Here is a 23,859-nt window from a genome sequence, read left to right as displayed (position 1 = left end):
GAGATACATAAGTGCCATGAGGTGGACTCCATCTTATCTTCAATTCTGCTACTGATCCCAGATGCAGCTTTGTGAGGGACAGATAGCCGAGGAGGATTGCCGACCCATCCTGACATAGGATGTACACCAGAGATTTTTGAGCTAGCAGTTTGTAACATCTCTGCTGAGAGCCTGAATCAAGAACTTGGTGATTGGTGCATGTAATGTATTCTCCTTAATACCCTTACTCTCAACCTATTCTTTCTTTTATTAATAAACGTTTAGATTTTAGATTCTAAAGGATTGTCCCAGAGTGTTCTGGTGGGTAAGATCCAGAGTGTAAACTGACTGGGGATCTGTGGCTGGTTCTTTGGAACCAGGAGGACCCATTCGGGGTAGGTGAGATTGGGTTCTATAACCCCTCATCTGTGTGTAGGCCTGGGGCTGATTGTGGCACAGAGAGAGCTGGGGTGTCTGAGGGGTTTTGCTCGTGAGGCTTCCTGCTGGCTGGATTGGCAGCTGAAGCGCTCTGTGTGACTGGTTTGTGAGCTGTTTGGGAAAGGTCTCCGGTCTGGGGCTGTAAGGAGCCCTGGTTTTGAGCAATTCGCCCTGAGCACCACCCTCAGTGGTGCCCAGACCCGGCCCGGTCCGTCACAAGGGGAGAGAAGAGAAACACACCAAAATTTATGCGAAGGAAGTTGATAGAGTATTGGCAACAAAATAAATAGCATTATTCTGGGATGTTCAAGAATATGCATAATAATTTTAAAGGGCTGCCAACTTTCTAATTACACAAAATTGAACATTCTAGTCCCTTCCCTTCCCTGAGGCCTCCCTCCCTAACCCTTCTCAAGGCCCTGCCTCCCATTCACTACATTCCCCTTCCAGCTCTCCCATGCTCACTCACTTTCATTGGGCTGGAACAGGGGAGTGGGATGAGTGCTTTAACTGGGGGTGCAGGCTCTGAGACAGGGCCAGGGATGAGGGGCTTGGGGTACAGGAGGGGCATCTGGATTTAAGAGAGCTCAGGGCAGGGGCAGGTGAGTGGGGCTCAATGGTATGGCATAGGCTTACCTCAGATAAGTCCCAGTCAGAGGCACAGCAGGGCTATGGCAAGTCTGGCTCCTAAGCAGCGGGGCCAGGAGGTGCCATGTTCTGCTCTCACTCACAGGCATTGTCCCCACAGTTCCCATTGACTGCAATTTCTGGCCAATGGGAGTGTGGAGCCAGTGCTTGGGGTGGAGGCAGCATGAGGAGCTTCCGCCTTTCCCCCCCCCACACACCTCGGAAACAGAGTTGCTGGCTGCCTCTGGGGTGCGGTGTGGAACAAGGGCAGGTATGGACCCGCCTGCCTTAGCTCTGCAGCATGGCCAGATGGACTTTTAGCAGCCCAGTTGGCAGTGCTGACTGACGCTGCCAAGGCCCTTTTTGACTGGGCGTTCCAGTTAAAAACCAGACACTCGGCCTTCCTAAATTCATGTATGTGCTTTGAGTCAGACTCAGTGGGCCTTACGATGCAGATAGGTACCACTAGGATCCCAAAAGCTTTTAAATTGTTTAAGTGTCTCACTGCTAATGACAGTGGGATGGCTAACTCATTAAGGCATGTTAGGCCCCTAAATACCTTTGTGAATTTGTCCTTAAGTCTTAGGAGTGTGTGTGTATATGTGGGTGGTCTATCTGACACCTTTATTATAGTAGAATAAATCCAAAAGTTTAGATATGCTGTAAGGCGGACCTGAGATTTGTTTTCTGCTGTCACCCGCCATGTTGTGACATTTATAGAACTGACTCTTTTCATTTCACTGGGGGAGGGGAAAGCAATGATTAAAATGCTCTTGGATATCCCTGAATTGTATCTCTGATTCCACTATTTTAAAATCCAAGAGTTCATCGCTCACAGGGTACGTCTACACTACAGCGCTAGTTCGAACTAACTTAGTTCGAATTAGTTAATTCGAACTAAGCTAGTTCGAACTAACACATCTAGAACTAAAAACTAGTTCGAACTAGCGTTTTGCTAGTTCGAACTAGCGCGTCCACACTGATTGGACGCAGGGGGGCATTTAAGGGCAGCTGAAACCGGTTCTGGCAGGGCATCAGGTCAGTAGTTGCTTTGTGTGGCTGCTGTCTGAGGCTATCTGAGGCTCGTGCTTAAAGGGACCCCCCTGGACAGCCGGTTCTCAGCTTTTCCTGCTTGCTTGCCAACCTCGCCGAGGGACAGCAAAGCGTCGGTCTCTGTGCCCGTCTGTGTCGGTGCTTCCCTTCGGGGGGGCCGCCACAGGTGGCAACATGGAGCCACGGCTCGCCCTGCACCTTCTGGTGCACGTTCTGGACTTGCTGCTGCAAGCCTGCCAGCAATGGCTCGAGGCTGCCTGGCACCACCTGGGGAACGTCAGCCCCCTGCCTCTCCGCCTGGCCGCCCTGGGGGCCATGGAGGAGCCGCGGCGGCGCCCCGGCACTGGTGTGCCCCGCTGCATCTGGCGTCTGGACACCAGCAGCGACTGGTGGGACCGCATCGTCCTGGAGCGCTGGGACGACCGACAGTGGACCCAGAACTTTAGGATGAGGAGGGACACCTTCCTGGAGCTCTGCGAGTGGCTCGCCCCTGCCCTGCAAAGAAGGGACACTCGCATGAAGCCCGCCATCCCCCTCCAGAAGCGGGTGGCCATCGCCCTATGGAAGCTCTCCACGCCGGACAGCTACCGATCCGTCGGGAACCAGTTCGGCGTGGGGAGATCCACCGTCGGAGCGGTGCTCATGCAGGTACGGCGCTCGTCGGCCACCGAGCCGGGGGGGAGGGGGGCTGCGAGGAGGGGATGGGCCGCCCCAGGGACAAAGGGGGGGCGGGAGGAGGCGAAAGCGCCCCGCACCAGAGGGGTCGGGCTGTCCCGGCCGTACTACACGCCGCCAGGGGGGTTGCTTCCGGGAGTGTGGCCCGGGGCACTGCCAGGGCACGCACGCTCCCAGCCACCCGGGCGCCCCACTGATTGGCGCTTTGCTGTGTCTCTCTCCGCAGGTGGTCAAGGCCATCAACCGGGTGCTGCTCCACAGGGTGGTCCGCCTCGTCGACCCGGACGCCGTCATCCGGGGATTCGGCGCCCTCGGCTTCCCCAACTGCGGGGGGGCCATCGACGGGACGCACATCCCCATCCGTGCCCCGGAACACCAGGCGTCCCGTTACGTGAACCGCAAGGGGTACTTCTCCGTCATCCTGCAGGAAGTGTGTGACCACCGGGGACAGTTCACGGACATAAATGTGGGCTGGTCCGGCAAAGCACACGACGCACGGGTGTACTGCAACTCCTCCGTGTGCCAGCAGCTGCAGGACGGGACCTTCTTCCCCGACCACCACATCAGGGTCGGGGACGTGGACATGCCCATGTGCCTGGTGGGGGATGCCGCCTACCCACTGCAGCCGTGGCTCATGAAGCCCTACACGGGGCACCTCAATCCCTCCCGCCAGGCCTTCAATGCCAGGCTGAGCAGGGCCCGCATCGTGGTGGAGGAGGCCTTCGGGCGACTGAAAGCCCCCTTTCGATGCCTCCTCACCCGTCTGGACCTGGCCGAGCACAACATCCCTCCCGTGGTGGCGGCATGTTGTGTGCTCCACAATTTGTGTGAGCGGAAGGGAGAGGATTTCCTGCCAGCCTGGATGGCTGAGGCTGACCGCATGGCTGGACACTACGGTCAGCCCCGCACCACCGCCGTCCGGGAAGCCCAGCGGGGGGCCATCCGGATCCGGGAAGCCCTGCGGGAGAGCTTCCAGGTGGAGGAGGAGGAGGACTGACCTCTCCCTGCATGCCCCACCGGGGCCTTCTTCCACCCTACCCCCTTCCCCTTTCCCCTCCCTACCTACTGTCAAATAAAGACACCTGTTTTTCAAACAAAAACGTCTGTTTATTTCACAGAACTGGGGTGGGGGAGGGAGGAATGAAGGTGGGAGAAGGGAGGGGGAAACCTGGGACGAGGGAGCTGGAAGGGGAGGGGAGGGAAGGGAGGAAGGGAAAGGAAAGCTCAGGGGTGGGAGTCCGGCTGCCTCTCCCATCTCGCCACACTGCGGGTCCGGGGGCGTCGGTGGGGAATGGTTGTGGAGGGGGGGGCAGAGGGGACAGGGGGTGTGGAGGAAGCAGGAGCGGAAGCAGGAGCGGAAGCAGGAGGAGCAGGGAGAGCAGGGGGAGCAAGAGGGGGAGCAAGAGGGGGAGCAGGGGGAGGAGGAAATGGAAAGCGGTCCAGCAGGCTCTGGAGGTGGCCTCGCAGGGCACGGCCCTGCTCTTCCAGGGCCTCCAGACTCCTCCGGCACAGCCTGAGGTCCTCCTGGACCCAGTGGTCCTGGAGACGGAGCTGTCGGTCCAGGAACCGGAGATGCCGCCTCTGGTAGTCCTCCTGGTTCCTGGCTGTCCTGCTTGCCCGGGCGCGGGCGGCTGCTGCAGGCAGTGTGGTGCGCCCTGCAGGCCCCGGTGCTGCAGCTGTGGTGCAAGAAGACCAGCGGTCAATTTCCCCAGGGGCCCAGGTGTGTGAAACCCAGCTCCCCTCTGCAAGGCCAGGGCCCCTGCAGGATCCCCAGCTGCTGCTCCGTGGTGGGCAAGGCCCAGGCGCACGGTCCCGGGGCTCCCTCTCGCCCCAGCCCCCCGTACACATAAGGGGAACACGAGGGTACTCACAGGTGGACGCCTCCCCGGCCTCAGACGACGCAGGCGAGCAGCTCTGTGGTGTGCCTCGGGGGTCCCGGGTCCTGGGCAGGCTGGCGGCAGGCTCCTGGCTCTCAGAGCCCTCTTCCTCCTCCTCCGTGTCCAGGAGCGGTCCCTCTGCCCCGGGGTCAATCACGTCCCGGGGGGCAGGGACGGCATGAGGCCCCAGGATGCGGTCCAGGGCATGGAAGTGGGGGCAGGCCTCCGGGTCGGCCCCTGGCAGGCAAGCCCGGGAGTAGGACTGCCGCAAGTCTTTAATCTTGCAGCGCACCTGCTCCCGGCTGCGCTGGTGGCCCCTGGCGGCCAGGCTGGCAGCCATGCGTCCGTAGACGGCCGCGTTCCAGTGGCTAGTGCAGAGATCGTGGACATTGGAGGCTTCCCCCCAAACCTCGATGAGGTCCACGATCTCCGCACTTGACCAGGCGGGCGCCCGCCTTTTGCGCCCCCGGGCAGGCTCCTGGGAGCCGCCAGGCTGGTCGTGGGGAGCAGTGGAGGACTGGGAGCCCTCGGATGGCTGGCTCATTGTGTGGCAGGTGCAGGCTGTGCAGGCACGGGTGCTTGCAGCCTTGCAACTGGCACAAAGTGAGTAGCCAGCCCGTGGCCCTTTAAGGGCTCCGGGGCCGGGAGGGGGGCAATAGAGTTTCCCTGGTGTTGGCCAGAGTGGCCACCAGGGAAACCTGGGAAGCCTTAGCCTCCCACTAGTTCGAACTAAAGGGCTACACAGCCCTTAGTTCGAACTAGCTAGTTCGAACTAGGCGTTAGTCCTCGTAAAATGAGGTTTACCTAGTTCGAACTAAGCGCTCCGTTAGTTCGAATTAAGTTCGAACTAACGGAGCGCTAGTGTAGCGCCTAGGAAAGTTAGTTCGAACTAACGTCCGTTAGTTCGAACTAACTTTCTAGTGTAGACATACCCAAAGAATTCTAATTGCTTGGACCAAAAAGGAGGAACACTGAGGCAAGTCAGAGGTGGGAGGAGCTCTGAGGCAAGTCGGGAGTGGGAGGAGCCTTGAGGCAAGTCGGGAGTGGGAGGAGCTTTGAGGCAAGTTGAGGTTGGGAGGAGCTTTGAGGCAAGTCGGGAGTGGGAGGAGCTTTGAGGCAAGTCGAGGGTGGGAGGAGCTTTGAGGCAAGTCAGAGGTGGGAGGAGCTTTGAGGCAAGTCGGGGGTGGGAGGAGCTTTGAGGCAAGTCGAGGGTGGGAGGAGCTTTGAGGCAAGTCAGAGGTGGGAGGAGCTTTGAGGCAAGTCGGGGGTGGGAGGAGCTTTGAGGAAAGTTGGGGGCGGGAGGAGCTTTGAGACAAGTCGGGGGCGGGAGGAGCATCGCACCAGACAAGGCTTAGAGAGAAAATGAGATTTAGGAGTGCAAGAATAGGTTTTAGTCATCGATCTACTTCTGACTGACAAGCTCAGTACCCCTGGGGTTGAGTAGGGCAATAGACTGGGTCTCACACTCCTTCGTGCCTCTGCATAGCCAGTGTAAGATTTGTGACAGTCTGGCTCTTCACAATTAAATGCAAGCTACTGTGATGGGGAAAACTTCTGTTGTTACAGAACAACCCTAGAGCTAACGACAGCATGCAGGTTGTAAAATGTTTGGGGAAGAAAGAATGCCTTGCTTTATGTTTAGACAGTCTTATAAACTGTGGGGGTACAGCTGCTGCTGATGGCAGTGACCAATGTCCTTATGATTCCCTATTAGAGCCTTGCTTGGAGGGCACGCTGAGAAACCAGCACATAGATTCTGCTAGGTTCACAACTCAGCAGTAAGTCTTCTTCCTTTCAGACATACTGACTCTGTATAGTGAGTGCTGGAAACTTTAGGGTGCCTCCCGACTCACCAGCATATCAGTTCTTGCAAGATGGCCTGATATAAAATCCAGTGAAGTCAATGTGTTTTCTGTCATTCCTCTTTTATGTAAAATATTTTCTATGGTTTTGGTCTTTCACACTTGAGGAGTTCTTTTTGATCTTCATTGATCATCAAGTCCTTTAATCCACAGTATAATCCTGCCATAAAGCCAAACCTCTTCCATAAGAATAGTGCCTTTAGGCTTGTAAGCTTATTGTTTACTCTCCCTCCTTATACAAGCAAACATTCATCCGGAAAACCCATCAAGTGCTCTCCCTGGAGGGGAACACTCTAGTAAATGAGGAAGAAAAGGCTTTTATGCCAAAGGATAAGCCTATCTGAAGACCATGCAAATAATTAACAGGAATAAGAAGTTTTACTAAGATCTGAAAAGACATGCAAGGTAGAAAAGAATGTGCTTCAACTGTTTTTAACCTGTGGACTGACACATTAAAAAGAAAGGGGGTATGTGACTTTCCTGCATGGTGTCAGTATTACACACATGGTTTCAAACTTGCTTGTAGTTGAATGGAGAAACTTCCACTCTGCTATAGTTGTCAAGAGTAAAAAAGGCTGTTGAAATGTCAGAAGTGAAGGCATTCTGTGGACTGGTCCTGTTGTGTAAAGGTTCATTATCTCTTACTGTAGATTAGATTGGCATACTATGAGTTTGAATTATTTCCCAGAAGAAGGCTCTCAAATTCAAACTCAGAAGTTTCAGAGGTGGAGATACATTTTGGGGGGCTTGTTTTTGTGTCTTGTTTTGTTTTTTCAGCCAGAGAAATCCCTAGGAGAACCGTACAGCTTTCTGTACATAGCTACACAGGTGGCTATGTTTAAATGCTGGGACTTGCTCTCAGGCTATGTCTACACTACACTTCTTTTTAGGAAAAAGGTACGTAAATTGCACAGCACAATTTGCATACCTTTTCATGACTTTTTTTTTTTTTGGAAGAGGCTTTTCCAAAATTTGGCCTGTCTATACTGAGCCAAATTTTGGAAAAACCTCCTCTTTTGGAAGAGGTTTACAGAGCTTCCAAAAGAGTGCCTCTGCTCTTCCACAAAAAATGTCGAAAGAGCAGACGCGTTGCCTGGACATGGTGGAGTTTTTCCGGGATACCTCTGGTATTCCGGAAAAATTCCATAGTGTAGACATAGCTTCAGAGGCCCTTTGAAGAAAAACACTTTAAAAAGAAAAAGTTTTGTGACATTCAGCAAAGCTGTAGTTTCAGAGACAATCCCAAGCTCATGCATTAGAAGTGGTTTGTTTTTGTGGGAGTTATTCAATTATTTTCCTTTCCTGTGAAGACATTCCAGATCTCTGCAATGAAAGGCATTTTGCTTTCCTTTACTCCCACCTCTGATACTGTAAAATGCTCTTTGTGGCCTTCTTCTGAAGTGAAAAAAACCTTATTCTCTGTTCTATTTTTAGTTTTTATTTCTCTTCCGTAGATACTAGCTCATCCAGATCTGCACCTCAGCCTGAGACCCCAATTCAGCAGTGAGCTCTGGCTGTGTGGCGCCCCTCACCCCTTTCGATTCACTGGGACCAGCGGCGGATATAGGGCAGGGCGAGCAGGGTGGCTGCCCCGAACCCCGCGCTTCAATAGGTCCCACGCATGCACTACTTCTTGTCAGCTGTGGCCGTGGCACATGCACAAAATTGTGCTGCCCCGTACCCCGCGCTTCAATAGGCCCTGCACCCTGGGTCCCCCAAAACTCTCATCCACCCTGACTGGGACCATGTGCAGATGCATGAAATCACTCCCTGTGACCTAGAGCTTGCTGCAAGACGGGGCTAAGACTTCGAGAGGCAGCTTTGGGAACTCACCAAGAGAGCTGAGTAAAGAAAAGATTTTTCATTCACTGGCAAATCTGAAAAAAAAATCAACAATATTTTTGTTTCGATCAAACTAGAGCAACAGGAAGAGTCAACATTTTTAAGTTAATCAAAACACTAAAAAAATTGTAGTTTCAACTGCACAATTTTTTCCCTTTTTGATGTAATGTATTTTTACAAAAGCAAAGGACTAGTTTCACCAAATGCCAGCGGGAAGAGGAGGAGCTCTCTTATAACTTTAGCCCACAGGATAAGGTAGTCTCCTAGGATGTAAGAGACCCAGTTTCAGGTCTCTCTTCTCTATGCCTCACACCCCCAATATGATGGGGACGGACCCTGTCAGGCTACAGCTACACTGCCGGTTTTTTTGCAGACGGGGATATGCAAATCGTGCTCGCATTTCCATATCTTCTTCTGATTCTTTTTGCGGAAGAGGTTTTGCTGATAAAAAGCCCTATATAGATGGGGCCATTTGTCAGAAAAAAACCCTCTTTCGAAAGAAATTCCTCAAAAATTGAGGTTTACAGGATCTTGCAAAAGAGAGGTTTTTTCCAACAAATAACACGGTCTACATGGGGCTTTTTATCAGCAAAACCTCTTCCGCAAAAAGAATCAGAAGATACTCTAATATGAGCACGATTTGCATATCCTCTTCCACAAAAAAAGGCAGTGTAGCCATAACCTCAGAGGGGTGGGGGGCACAAGAGCCTCGGGAGACAAAAGGGCCTCTAATTTTGACATTTTCTACCAAGTCATTTCCATTTATTCTACATCTTGCAGGTATAACAAGGACAACTAAAGAAGCCATATATGCCTGCAAAAAAAATTGATTTAAATCATTGTTTCACATTAACAGTAATACTTCAAATGCATCTGTACTGTCTGATCTATCTGGTTGGAGCATCAGTAGAGGTTGAAGGAAATTGAAAGACCAAATCCTGCACATGAAACTGCAAAATTATTACATGGAAATCAGCTAATAGAGCAGCACTAGCTGACAGTTCAATTGAAAACTTACTCCTAAGTGAAATAATCACAGAAACTGATAACTGGAAAAAAAACTCCTTGAGTGCATATTGAATGTCTTTTTTTTCATTCTGAAAGGGGGTTGGCTTTGTTTGGTTCCAGTCAACTTATTGGTGACCTTACAAATGGAAACTTTCTTGGTATACTTGAGCTTCTTAGTAAGTATGACCCACTTTTATCAGCTCATGTTAAGCATGTGCGTGAATCACAAGACAGTGAAAAGCACATGCAAGTTCATTATCTGTGTACCAGAATACAAAATGAGTTATTGAGCTGTTTGGGTCATTTGTGCAAACAACAGTTCTTGAAGAGATATGACATGCAAAGTATTTTTCAATTATCATTGATGCAACTCCAGACTGTTCTCATAAAGAGCAGATGAGTTTGGTTGTTTGATATGTTGAAATTGTAGGCAGTTCCAAAGCTTCAATGAGGAACGATTCATTTTGTTCAATAATTTCATGAAAAAAACTGGAAAAGAAATCGCCGCTCATGTATTAGAAATTCTGGAAGGCTTCTAATTAAATTTTCAAGTCTGCATTGGCTTATCCTATGACAATGGATCCAATGTGGCTGGGAAGTACAATGGAGTACAAGCAATCCTTCTTGAGCAAAATCCAAACTGTATTTTCTCCGCTTGTGGCAACCACGCACTAAATCTTATAGGCATTGATTGCACTGAATCATGCAAGGAAGCAATCACATACTGTACTTTGGAACAATCCAGCAATTGTACAACCTCTTCAGCAGCAGTCCTCAAAAGTGGGAAATTCTGAAGTAGCACCTGCCTGTTTCCCTTCATGGCATGTCGATTACAAGATGTTCAGCATGACCTGATGGCAGTTGCACAGCATTTTGACTCTGCGAGAGAGGTTTTCAGTGAGTTTGAATCTCTTCCTCTGACATCAGAAGCTTGTACTGTGTTTATGTCCATTCAGAAGTATACATCCAAATTTGAATGCATTTTAATGTCATCCATGTGCATGAAGCTGCTAAACATGATCCATGAAACTAATCTTGTAATTGAAGCAATTCTACATTAGGTGTTGAGAGGAATACCATTGAATGACTTCTTGAAGATACTCAAAAGATTTGTGATCAATCCTTTCTGAGTCCAAATCATTAGCACAGTATATTAACATTTCATCTGAGTTTTCCACCAATTGCAGCCTAACATCTCAATCTGATGCAGAAAGGCACTATGATGTCACATTTTTTGTTATTATTGACTCCATCAAACCTGGTCTTCCATGTTGATTTGAGTCAGTCTGACAAATTAGTACCCCTTTTGGATTCTTTTGGGAGTTCAGAGATGGGAGTTTCTAAGTGATGAAGATCTTACTCCCTACACTGGGTATGAAAGTCACAATCTATCTAAGCCAGCACTCAATTTAGTCAACTTTATTCATGGTGCATAATGGCTTACTCCAGGAGTAGACCGAATGAAATAAATTCAAATTTGATTGATTTGAGTGAGTCTGCTCATGATGTAAGATACTACTCATTATGCGTAAGGTTGGCAGATTCACAGGTAAATTAATATTTCCCCCTTTTGATCTACTTTTTTTTCCCCACTAGCACAAAGTCAGGACTCCTACATTTTACTCCTCTCATTGAGTAACTCTGTCCATGTTACTTAATCTCTCACTACCTTTGTTTTCTCACCTGTGAAATGTAGTATTGATCTTTGATTTTCCAAAACTTGACAGAAAATGCAGAGACATCCACAACAGTTTTCTGTCAATCTTCACTTCCAACTAGTTTAAGCAATAACAAAAACTGATCTGTGAAGGCACTGTGGGGCTTTGTTACAATATATTCATATTCTTTGAGATTTTTGAATGAAAAGTACGACAGAAGTACAAGCTATTATTATTTTATTAACAATAACAGTGTACTGATGGATGAAACTTATTTTCTTTGTTTTATTATACTTATTTATGAGCTGCCCATTATTACAGTAACCCGAAATGGAAAATAAGACTGTTCTATAGAGAAAGAGCCTGATATGGCATGGGAATTAGTTCATTACAGGCTGAGAAGATACATTAGCATGGACATCTCCTCCAAGAGAGGGCACTGTGGTGCCTTGTGGAAGATTTAGTCTGACCAGAGAGCCCAGTGCATAGAGTATGTCTACACTACAGCACTAATTCGAACTAACTTAATTCGAATTAGTTAATTTGAAATAAGCTAATTCAAATTAGTGCATCTAGACCTAAAAACTAATTCGAATTAGCGTTTTGCTAATTTGAACTAGCATGTCCACATTGAGTGGACCCTGAACTGAAGTTAAGGCTGGCTGGAACCAGTGCTGGCAGGGCATCAGGTCAGGACTTAGAGTGTGGAGCTGCTGCCTCAGGCTAGCCGAGGGCTGTGCTTAAAGGGACCCGAACCCCCACCCCGGACAGACAGTTCTCAGGGTTCCCTGTTTGCTTGTCTAACTCGATGAGGGACAGCAAAGCAGTCCTGGCTTGGAGAGCTCAGAGGGTATGTCTACACTACCCTCCTAGTTCGAACTAGGAGGGTAATGTATGCATACCGCACTTGCTAATGAAGCCCGGGATTTGAATTTCCCGGGCTTCATTAGCATAAGCGGGGAGCCGCCATTTTTAAATCCCCGCTGCTTCGAACCCCGTGTAGCGCGGCTACACGGGGCTCGAACTAGGTAGTTTGGACTAGGGTCCTATTCCGAACTACCGGTACTCCTCGTGAAACGAGGTGTACCGGTAGTTCGGAATAGGCACCCTAGTCCGAACTACCTAGTTCGAGCCCCGTGTAGCCGCGCTACACGGGGTTCGAAGCAGCGGGGATTTAAAAATGGCGGCTCCCCGCTTATGCTAATGAAGCCCGGGAAATTCAAATCCCGGGCTTCATTAGCAAGTGCGGTATGCATACATTACCCCGCTAGTTCGAACTAGCGGGGTAGTGTAGACATACCCTGAGTGCCCACACTTGGTACATCACAGCACTCAGCCATCAGCCCGGCTGCACTTGCCACAGGCTGCCATTCGGGGGGATCAATCGGGGGGCTGTCAGGATCCAGGAGGCCCTGCAGGAGAGCTTCCACCCGAGGAGCCTGCAGAGCCACCCCAGTCCTCCCCATCGGGGGCTCATGCCCCATTTCTCCCTCACCTCCTTCCACTTACCCCTTCCTAGCCCCCGTTCCTGATGTAAAAAATAAAGGACAAGTGTGTTCAAAAATAGAAACTCTCTTTATTTAACAAAACTGGGGGGGGAGATTAACCTCTGGGGAGACTGGGAAAAGGAGGTGGGAGAGGGGAAGAGAGAGGCTGGGAGAAGGGAGGGGGAATCCTGGGAGGAGGGAGCTGGAAGGGGGAAGCCAGGGGAAGGAGGAGGTGAAGTATAAAACTATGGTACTCCATATCTTCAGTACTGCGTACAGATGTGGTCTCCTCACCTCCAAAAAGATTTTTTTTGGCCCTGGAAAGGATTCAGAAAAGGGCAACTAAAATGATGAGGGGTTTGGAACAGGTCCCATATGAAGAGAGGCTAAAGAGACTGGGACTTTTCAGCTTAGAGAAGAGGAGACTGGGGGGGATATGATAGAGGTCTGTAAAAGCATGAGTGGTATGGAGAGGGTGAATAAAGAAAAGTTCTTCATTCGTTCCCATAATATAAGGACTAGAGGACACCAAATGAAATGAATGGGCAGCAGGTTTAAAACTAATAAGCAAAAGTTCTTCTTCACACAGCACATAGTCTACCTGTGGAACTCCTTGACAGAGGAGGCTGTGAAGGCTAGAACTATAACAGAGTTTAAAGAGAAGTTAGATAAAGTCATGGAGGTTGGGTCCATGGAGTGCTATTAGCCAGGGGGTAGGAACGGTATCCCTGGCCTCTGTTTGTGGAAGGCTGGAGATGTATGGCATGAGACAAATGGCTTGGTCATTGTCTTTGGTCCATCCCCTCTGGGGTACTTGGTGTTGGTCGCTGTTGGCATACAGGCTACTGGGCTAGATGGACCTTTGGTCTGACCCAGTATGGCCATTCTTATGTTCTAAGCTCAGGGTCGGGGGGGTCTCACTGGACCAACTTGATTTTTATGCAAACCTGCTCCTGGGTTTGCATGTGGCTTTTGGGGGCCAAGCTGGCAGTTATCCTGCCCTAGATGGCTGCATTCCTGTGCCTAGTGTGGACATTGGATATCGTGGACATTGGAGGCCTCCCCCCAAACCTCGATGAGGTCCACGATCGCCGCACTGGACCAGGCGGGTGCCCACCTCTTGCAGCTCCGGGCAGGCTCCTGGGAGCCACCAGCCTGGTCCTGGGAAGAGGCGGAGGGCTGGGTGACAGCAGGTGGGTGGCTCATGCTGTGCCAGGTGTAGGGTCTGCTGGCTGGGTGGTGGCAGGCTTGCAACTGGCACAAGCACTGTAGCCAGACAGTGCCCCTTTAAAGGCTCCGGGGCCGGGAGGGGGGCAGAAGAGTTTCCCTGGTTTGGCCCAGAGTGGCCACCAGGGCAACCTGGGAAGAGCTAGCCTCCAACTACTTCGAATTAAGTGGCTACACAGCCCTTAATTTGAACTGCTTAATTCGAACTAGGCGTTAGTCCTCGTAGAATGAGGTTATCCTAGTTCAAATTAAGCACTCCACTAGTTGGAATTAAATTCGAAATAGCGGTTTGCATGTGTATCCCCTATTAAAGTTAATTCGAACTTACAACTGTTAGTTCGAATTAACTTTGTAGTGTGGACATACCCCTAGAGAAGAATGGAAGCTTGAGGTCACTGAACTACATGGCAGTCCTATAAGGCAAAACAACAGTGTCACCAATTTGAAACATTTTGGGGTTTGAATTTGTGCCCAAAATTTTCCACACAACTCTCCACCTGCCATTTGTGACCAACTGTGTATGAGAGAAATCCCCTTGACTCTGCTGGGACTATTCAAATACGTTAAGGTAAGTATATACTCAGTGTTATGCTGGTTGGGAAGCTTAGAGCCTGATTCAAAAGCCATTCAACTCAACTGCTGTCTTTCCTCCGACTTCACCGAGTTTGGATCTGGTTCTTACCACTAGCCATGTCATTTAAGGATTAAGCAATGTGTTGCCAAAAACAGACTATAAATTTAGAATGAAAATTGGCAATGGTCCCCTCTGAAGCATAGTATTATAGCTTGCCAACCATAAATCAGTCTATTTCCCTATATAATAAACAAATCCTACCTATTTAATAGGTGTATAATTCAGTTAGGTAAATAGCGATAGTCACTAAACAGAACACTGAACACCCAGCAGTGGCATAACTGCTGCAGTGTTTGTGTCAGTAATTCACAAAATGTGCCCATGCCTCAGTTTAGCACTTTCTCCCTTTGGGTATTTTCCCTAACTTCAGTTTCATGAGAATAGTAAAATATGCCAGGCTGATCTCAGATAGCTGAAGTCCTCACTCATTGGCCTTGTGCCTCAAATCACCACCCAAGCAAAACATGTAGTAATATCCCTGAAATGCAATGCTGAATGTGTCCTTTTTCCTTAAGACTGTCATCCACTCCAGAGGATGGTTCCACACACCAGTCAGAAAGTTCAAAAAGAATCACAGAGTCAAAGTAGTCCCTGGCCTACCACCACTGGAGGCAAACTCCATTCAAGTATCAGAGGGGTAGCCGTGTTAGTCTGAATCTGCAAAAGCGGCGAGGAGTCCTGTGGCACCTTATAGACTAACTGAAGTATTGAAGCATAAGCTTTCGTGGGCAAAGAGCCACTTCGTCAGATGCATGTAGTGGAAATTCCCAGAGGCAGGTATAAATATGCAGGCCAGGATCAGACTAGAGATGACGAGGTGGATCCAATCAGGGAGGATGAGGCCCACTTCTAGTAGCTGATATGGAGGTGTGAATTCCAAGAGAGGAGAAGCTGCTTTTGTAGTTAGCAAGCCATTCACAGTCTTTGTTTAATCCAGAGTTGATTGTGTCAAACTTGAAGATGAACTGTAGCTCAGCAGTTTCTCTTTGAAGTCTGGTCCTGAAGTTTTTTTGCTGCAGGATGGCTACCTTTAGATCTGCAATTGTGTATCCAGGGAGATTGAAGTGTTCCCCTACGGGTTTTTGTATGTTGCCATTCCTAATATCTGATTTGTGTCCATTGATTCTTTTACGTAGGGATTGTCCAGTTTTGCTGATGGATATAGCAGTGGGGCATTGTTGGCACTGTGAATGGCTTGCTAACTACAAAAGCAGCTTCTCCTCTCTTGGAATTCTCACCTCCAGATCAGCTACTAGAAGTGGGCCTCATCCTTCTTGATTGGATCCACCTCGTCATCTCCAGCCTGATCCTGGCCTGCATATTTATACCTGCCTCTGGGAATTTCTACTACATGCATCTGACGAAGCGGCTCTTTGCCCACGAAAGCTTATGCTCCAACACTTCAGTTAGTCTATAAGGTGCCACAGGACTCCTCGCCGCTTTTGCAAACTCTATTCAGTCTGCAACATTTTGCTCATGTAACTGAAATCCAGAGATTCATTTGACACAAGGGTGCTGAAACATGTGGTTGGCATTTCTGGAACTTTCCTTTTCAAAAGCCACGAAGATTCTTCCCCAAGGGTATGTCTACACTACCCCGCTAGTTCGAACTAGCAGGGTAATGTAGGCATACTGCACTTGCAAATGAAGCCCGGGATTTGAATTTCCCGGGCTTCATTTGCATAAGCGGGGAGCCGCCATTTTTAAAACCCCGCTGGTTCGAACCTCGTGCAGCGCGGCTACACGGGGCACGAACTAGGTAGTTCGAACTAGGATTCCTAGTTCGAACTACTGTTACTCCTCGTGAAATTCAGAATTGCAAATCAAGCCCGGGATTTAAATATCCCATGCTTGATTTGCATCTTCCCGGCTGGGTGCAAATTTACCAGCCTGGAATAACTGCCCGCATCTACACGCGGCAGTGAAACAGACATTCAAAATAAAGCCCTAGTTCGAACTACCTGTTAAACCTCATTGCAGGAGGAATAACAGGTAGTTTGAAATAGGGCTTTATTTCGAACTCCCGTTTCACTACTGCGTGTAGACGCGGGCAGTTATTCTGGGCTTGTAAATTTCAAAAATGGCGTCCGGCCGGGAAGATGCAAATGAAGCGTGGGATATTTAAATCCCGGGCTTGATTTGCAATTCCGAATGCCTACATTTGCAACCCTATTCCGAAATAGGCTGCAAGTGTAGACATACCCTTCAGTACTATAGTTTTTACCAATTTGATTGGTACCGAAGTTAAGCTTACTGGCCTGTAAGTGCCAGGATTACCTCTGAAGCCTTTTTAAGAAAATCAGTGCCACATCAGTTATCTGCTAGTCTCTTTTGTTACAGAGATTGATTTAAGCAACAGATCACATACCACAGTCTGCAATTTCATATTTAAGTTCCTTTAGAACGCTTGGGTGAATAGAATTCACTTGGCTTCTCCACAATGGCCTTGTTTTCCTTGGGTGATCCTCTAGCACCTCGATTGTCCAGTGATCCCTCTGATTGTTTGGAATATGTCTGGCTTCTGATGCCCTTAATCAATCAATCAATCAATCAATCAATCAATCAATCCATTTTTGTAGCCTCTCTAGTCTCCATGAACATTCACCATCCTGGTCAGATGGTCGATAATATATTTGTAATGCTATACTCCTATTAGTCAAGCATGAAATGTCTATACATGGAGATTCTGTGGTATTGTTTGATCCATTTAACTGTGTTTTCTGTTACTTTTTGTGTTACTTTCTCTCCAGGGCGGTCTACTTTGTCATTCCTATACATTTTGTACCCTGGTATTATTGTGTCCCATTGATTATTGTCATACCACCATGTTTGAGTTGCCTATATCAATATCCTTATTAATCAGAGGCACTCAAGTTCAACCATCTTTCTGTTTAGTCTTCCTGAATTATTATAAAATTTATCAACGTTTAGTTGTCTCTCATCACATGCTGTAACTAAATAGGACTCTTTTTCATTTTTGTTTTCATTATTTGACTCTCTTTTGACAACTTAAGATGCTTTAGAATAAGGAAACTTAGATCATTTGATGTCAATGAATCTTTGGGAATTTATTTGAAGACCTGGTGGTTTGCTCAAAATGGAAACTTGTAGGCTAAAATTCTTCCTGCATTACCTAAACACATCCCTGCCAGGGCCTAAATCAATACCTGGGACCTGCATCTCCTCTCATTTGCAATATCTCAAATCCAAAGTAACTCCCTTGAAGTCCTAGGACTCTACATACTTTTACAAAGAGGAAAAAATAAGGGGATTCATAGAGAATTTATTATCGATGTCAGTTCTCCATTTCCACAAAACGTAATGACAACAATTCCTCTACATCTAAAAATCTTTGGAAGAGCTTCAGTCTCTCTAAAACACCTCAGGTTCTGTAGACTTTGATCAGGTTAGTCTGAGGAATTTTGGATTCTTTTTGATCCCTGATTTTTGGAGCCTGTCTTCAGCATAATAGAATAAGTAAAGTATGTGCATATGTAACCCACACATCTTCTGGGGGTGGTATACTGTCCCATGTAATGGCACTTAGACCACTTATGAGGAGGGAGAGAGAGAGAGTTTGCTCTCTAGCCTAGCTGAGTGCCTGCTGGCTTTTATCGTTTGTGGTAGAAGCTCATGCACTTGCTCCAGAAGTCCCAGGTTCAGTTCTGCCTGTCAGTGTTACACATTTATTTACCTACATATTTACACTTCTTTACAGCGTACTGCACTTGGTAAATAAGATTTTTTTCAAATAGTTCTTGTTAAATAGATACTGAAAGTTGAAATAAAAAAACAAAAATTAAATAATAGAATATCTAATTCAAGGACTAGAAAGTAATTTAGGCGTAGAATCACAGAGAGAGCGCAAATCTATTAGATAATCTAATCTATTAATTTACTACTGTAGGGATGTATTCTATCACACATTTTCTACAGCTTATTCCTCTTTAATTTAGGTTTGCAGAGGAATGGGACTTCTCCTGAGAGATGAATGCACTTGCCAGTAGAGCTCACTTTTTTTCTATCCCATCCCCACCTACTCCTTTAAGCCATTTAAGACATTCGGAGTGACTTTTCAAAGATAGCTGTCTGAGTTTTTTTACACTCATCAGTTGATATATTCAGTATCATATTATGTCTGGGTGCATCTACACTGCAGTGTTTTTCTGGAAAAACAGCCATTTGAGGGGGTTTTCCGACATTGGTAAATCTCATTCTACGAGGAAGAAGCCTTTTTCTGTGTGTGGATGCAGAAGAGAGAGTTCTTTTGAAAAAAAGAGGTCTCCAGGAAAAAACACAGGTGCCCTGGTGGCCACTCCATCCACAGTAACCACAACTTAAATGCGAGATAGCGTCCAATCAATGTGGACGCTATCTTTTGAAAAAGCATATCACTTTTTCATTGCACTTTTGCTGTGTGTATGCTTTCTTTTGAAATAAGCTTTTCCAGAAGATCTCTTCCGGAAAACTTCTTCCCAAAGAAGCTTGCAGTCTAGACATAGTCTCTGTCACAAAGGCTCATTACAACTCCAGAACAACAAGAAAAGACTACCACGTCTTCAAAATAAGAATATTCAACAATAAGATACCCAACATGTATGTCAAACAAATAAAAGACCTTGTAATGCAGAAGAGCAGAAGCCTAGATATTTTGCAGGAAGCAAGATGGCAGAGTTTCCCCAAGGTCTGTCTAGCTCTATTAGGGTACATCAATACTGTGGGCTAAAGTTGAGTTAAGATACGCAACTACAGCTATATTAACTGCGTAGCTGAAATCGAAGTAGTTTAACTCGGCTTTAGGTGCTGTCTACACAGCAGGAAGTCAAAGGAAGAACATTCTTCCTTCGACTTCCCTTACTCCTTGGCTACGACTACACTGGCATGATTTTCCAGAAATGTTTTTAACGGTAAAGTTTTCCGTTAAAAGCATTTTCGGAAAAGCGCATCTAGATTGGCAGGACACTTTTCCACAAAAGCACTTTTTGCAGAAAAGCGTCCGTGGCCAATCTAGACGCGCTTTTCCACAAAAGCCCTGATCGCCATTTTCGCGATCGGGACTATTTTGCGGAAAAAAAATCTCTGCTGTTTACACTGGCCCTTTTGCGCAAAAGTTTTTCGGAAAGACTTTTGCCCGAATGGGAGCAGCATAGTATTTCCGCAAAAGCACTGACAATCTTACCAGAGATCATCAGTGCTTTTCCGGAAATTCAAGCGGCCAGTGTAGACAGCTGGCAAGTTTTTCCGCAAAAGCAGATGATTTTGCGGAAAAACTTGCCAGTCTAGACACAGCCCTTGTGAAATGAGGGTTACAGATGTCAGAATAAGATGCCCATTCTTTTGAAATAATCTGAAATGTGCTTGCTGTATAGATGCACGTTCTCTTATTTGAAAATAATGCTGTAGTGTAGACGTGCCCTTAGTTTCCATCATTGGCTTGGACAAAAAGCTTGGGAGGAACCATGGCTAAATGGGGGCAGAAGGGAGATAGGTTTTGAACAAAGATATTCAAAGCTGAGTATGAACTGTGGGGTTCTGAAGACCTTTGAAAATCAGACCACTTCCTAAGTCGTCTAACAGTGGGTTTAAATCTGAAATGAAGAGAGCGGTTCCACTTTAATCTTGTTCCTAATGCTTAGTCAGGTGGCAATAAAAAGAGAAGAGTTTGACGTCCCCCTTTTCTCTAAAGAGGGTGGAGGGGTAAGGGAAGAAAAACCTATGAAATGCATATGCTCTGTATGCATCCAGCATGGCTAGAGAAAAAGGTTTCTGTGTGTCATTGTCAGGGGATGTATTGCAGAGCAGCCTCAGGATCAGGGAAAAGCAAAGATAATGTTAAGTCACTTATGCAATCTTCTCTTAGGCTGTTGTGGTCCATTGTGGGCTGCACTTGAGGATCAGGAGCATGATCCAAGTGCCCCACACACAGTAGGTAAAAAGGGTGGGTTTTTTTTTCTGTTTTCCAGGATTTCATCCCTTCCAACACATAGCCCTAGCTGAAATTCAAGGAGGCTGAGGAAAGAAGCAGGAAACAGGTGGGTCTATTCAGCCAAGCTGAAAGTGAATGAAATCTCTCCCCTTGGCACCCTCCGATCTAGACTCCTTACCGGTGGATGATTTGACATACAGAATAAATCTGCCAGTATCAACAGGTTGCTGTGAATAAACATGACTCAGACTTCACCCAGAGCCTGAATTCTGAGTACACAGCTGTGCAGCTGCAGGTCTGCAATTGCATTACAGACCCTTAAAGCCATGAAATATTTTTAACTCTAAGAAATGAAAGACCCTTCTGATGTCTCTTCAAGGAAGCTGTAGACTTTGGATAAATGCCACATGGTAAATGCCCAGGATTTGTTTCTTCAACTTCAGGCCAGCATGAGTTTTGAATCTATTTCCTATGTGGATTCTCATGAACCTCCTCTTGCTGTTGAGCATCTAATCTCTTCCCAAAGCAGCCCTCTGCCTACGAATGGCCATACTGGGTCAGACCAAAGGACCATCTAGCCCAGTATCCTGACTTCTGACAGTGACCAATGCCAGATGCCCTAGAGGGAGTGAACAGAACAGGTAGTCAGCATGTGATCCTTCTCCTGTTATCCATTTCCAGCATCTGACAGAGGCTAGGACACCATTCCTGCCCATCCTGACTAATAGGTATTGATGGACCCAGTCTCCATGAATGTATGTAGTTCTTTTTTGAACCCTGTTAGTCCTGGTCTTCACAACATGAATTATTTACATTCATCTACAGTCCATCACTTAAGTGGGTACCTACCTTTTGTTTTCTTGGGGGACAAAAAGCACATAAGCTGTGGAAGTGGCAAGAGAAAAAGGGATGGACCATTTTTCACAGGCTCACCCTCTGAAAACAGTTGCACGTGTTTACTTGGTGGAGAGGACAGGAGAGCAGGCCAACAAGAGCAAAAAGAAATCATAAAGCTAAGGAATGTTTTTCCACTAGGTGGTTTGTGAGGAAAATGACTACATAAATCATGAATTATTAGTTTTGTCAATGGCTGTTTGCATCTTCAGACGGAGTCCTGGAAAGAAGAGAATGAAATTCACAAAGATGCAAGTGCTATTTGACAAGTTCGCCGGACAGCTTGCTTGCTTGGATTCAAAATACCATTCAAACTGGCGAGCAGCCCTAATTATGACATCCCATATTTCCTGGACTTTTTTGCCTTTATTAGTTCATTGGGCTTCATAATTGCCCAATAAAATAATTACTCATCTGACTAGCTATGAAACTCCATTAAGACTATAAATGAGGTCTTGTAGTTAGTACTGAGTCCAATGAGAGAGAGAGAGAAGGAGTTTCTTTGAAACAGGGGAAGCTCATTAAATCTCTGCTTGCACTAGCTGAAAGGTTTGTTATTGCATATCACGGGGGCTCCCGGCAAGGTTCAGCATAAAGTCCCTGCAATCCGTCAGGTTTATGTCTCCTTCTGTGTAAATATAGCTGGGCTCTGTGTGACCTTCAGATACCCTTCCTGCATGGCAGTGCTGTGGTGAGTGCCAGCACAAGCAAGCTATTGTCCTCTCTCACTGGATGAACCCTCCCCATTAGAATATGGAGCTGCGCTTCACTGAGTGCCAGAACTCTTTCTCCCTCCATTTAAAAATAAAAAGCCTCGTATTCAGTATTTTAATAACTTTCAAGTCCTTTGCCTAGGGGTGAGGGAACACAGAGCAATTATAAGAAGCAGGTCCAAGTCAGTCCGTTAGCCCCTTGAAGAGCCTGTTAGTAGAGCTATGCCACGGACAAGTACTAAAGTTCTTTACTGAGATAAAAGGTGTCTCTTCGACTATATAAGAAAACATGAAAGAAATCAGGTGGTTATTGCAGCATTTCCACGGTTGCAGACAGGCTGGGAAAGGAGGAGAGGCAGCAGGGATGATGTTTGCTTTCTTTGCACCTCTGCACACTAAAGAAGCTGAGATGGCTTCTGAGAAACAAAATCCAGAGGCTTTTGAATGACCTGCACCTTTGACCGTAGTAGAACATTGGGGTAGAGTCACTTCCAGATCACTCAGTAGCATGGTGGATTATAAAGTGTTAATGGGAAAGGGTTGATTTTTATCAAAATGACTCAAAAATTGTTCAGGAAAAAAGTTTAGAAATTGTCAAGACGTATGTTTTATTTTGACATTTTCGAAATAAAGAATTCTGGTTCAAAATAATTTTTCATTTTGAAATTTAAGCTAATTATAGCAAAAATGGTTACAATTAACACAAGACACTTTCTGAAATTATCAGAATAAAACATTTCCGTGGACCCAAAGTGATTTTTTTCTTAAGAGCTTTAGTTCCCCCAAATTTGAGATTTTTATCTTTTCATCTAGTTTGGGAAGGGAAAATGTTTTAGTATCTCTGTGACAGGGTGTGGCAACCTCGCACTGAATGGCAGAGAGTTGCCTTGGCCCTGCTGGCTGAAAGCACCCCACCCCTACGACTCTGCTGGGCATGCTTGCAAGGGTGACCAGGTATAAAAGCCTAGAAAGTCACTCAGTCTGGGCTGATGGCCAAAGGGGAAGGAATTCAGGCCAGAGCTCCTGATCAGCCCCTGCAGCACCAGCCGCCCCAGGAGCAGCAATCCCAGCAGCCACAGCTTCAGCGACAGCCCCAGCCAGGAGGACATCTATGAGGGTCCGATCTGCTGACTGATGCGCTGAGAGCAGAGCAGAGCACCGGGAAGGGTAGGAAGTGGCCCAGGGTGTGCGATTGTCCTCCTGGAGCTCAACGCGCTTCGGCCGGAATCCACGCCAAGCAGGCTGCGGAATTCTCCATTGCCAGTGGGACCTGAGCTGGGACCCGGTGGAGCAGGAGCACCCAGGTCCCCCACCTGTCCTCCCCACAATAACACTACTCCCTAGGCCATAGTGACCCTGAGAGATGGGAGTGTGTTTGTGACTGGGCCTGTAGGGCCGTATTTACCCTAATAGAGGGAAATATACTTTGGGACTAGGCCCACAGGGCCATGCATTCCCTGATAGGGGGGACTGTTGATGGAATAAGGCCAAAAGGCTCTAGGTACCTGGTAGAGGGACATTTGAGGGGAACTGGGTGTATGGGCCGTATTTGCCCTGCAGAAAGCGGGCATGGACTGTGACTTTGGGACCATTAAGGGGTCCTGCCCCTTGACAATCTCCAAAAGATGAAGTTCATTTTGTAACCAGTTCTGCTTTAGTGACATTGGACGAAGTTCCACCCTATTGCAACTAATACCAAAACTCTCATTGAGTTGGGTGGGGACAGGATTTTATCCATTAAGTAGTAGACTAAAGAGATGGACGTAGCTCAGTTTTTGATCCTATAGCTATTTCAGCATGACAGTTCACAGCATGGTAAAGAAACAAACCAAAGTTTATAGAAATGTAAATGTACCATTAGAGCCAACTGCAGAGGTTCTGCTGATCTAGGCAACAAGCAAAGGCCAAAGCCCCTAGCAGCAGCCCATAATTGCCTTTTCTCTTTTAAACAGTATATCT

This window comes from Pelodiscus sinensis, chromosome 6 (assembly GCF_052426305.1).
Source record: "Pelodiscus sinensis isolate ZL-2025 chromosome 6, ASM5242630v1, whole genome shotgun sequence".
Lineage (NCBI taxonomy): Eukaryota > Metazoa > Chordata > Testudines > Trionychidae > Pelodiscus > Pelodiscus sinensis.
The sequence above is the reverse complement of the archived record's forward strand: the minus strand, read 5'-3'. Positions refer to the sequence as shown.